Genomic DNA, 379 nt, shown 5'->3' on the forward strand with positions numbered 1-379 from the left:
GGCCGGCCGCGGTTGCGGCCGCAGCAGCCTGTGCAGGGAAGACGGGCCGAGGCAGCGGAAGAACATGGTGGTTCTCCCCAGAACGGGGTGGGGATGAGGGATGCGAAGAAGGTGTCTCCGCAGGGAGGGGTGCAGGGTTGTGCCCGAGACCTCTTGTTCAGTTGCAGGTGCAGCCAGCAGCAGAGGGGCTTTGTCGGGGTCGCCCACCCAGCCGGAGGGAGCCCTGCACAGCAGCATCTCCCGCAGCCTCCGAGAGGAGGGGGTGTCAGCGCGTAGGCGGAGGTGGTTACTGGTGTTCCCAGAGCAAGGGTGAGTAGCCAAGAGGAGCGGGGTGGCTGCTGTCTCGGTCTGGGTGCCTGTCAGCCATGCAGGAGGGAGG

General features: G+C 67.0%; 1 protein-coding gene across 1 annotated transcript in view; it reads left to right on the forward strand.

Annotated features, from left to right (window-relative positions):
* The first annotated feature begins 67 nt into the window (after window positions 1-67).
* The window catches only part of ZNF532 (zinc finger protein 532), a 31,422-nt gene continuing 31,110 nt past the window's right edge, over window positions 68-379 (forward strand). The window contains 1 exon segment of the mRNA XM_005429977.3: window positions 68-309. The gene's annotated coding sequence lies outside the window, so the exon portion shown is untranslated.

The sequence above is a fragment of the Geospiza fortis genome, unplaced genomic scaffold (genome assembly GCF_000277835.1).
Source record: "Geospiza fortis unplaced genomic scaffold, GeoFor_1.0 scaffold143, whole genome shotgun sequence".
NCBI lineage: Eukaryota > Metazoa > Chordata > Aves > Passeriformes > Thraupidae > Geospiza > Geospiza fortis.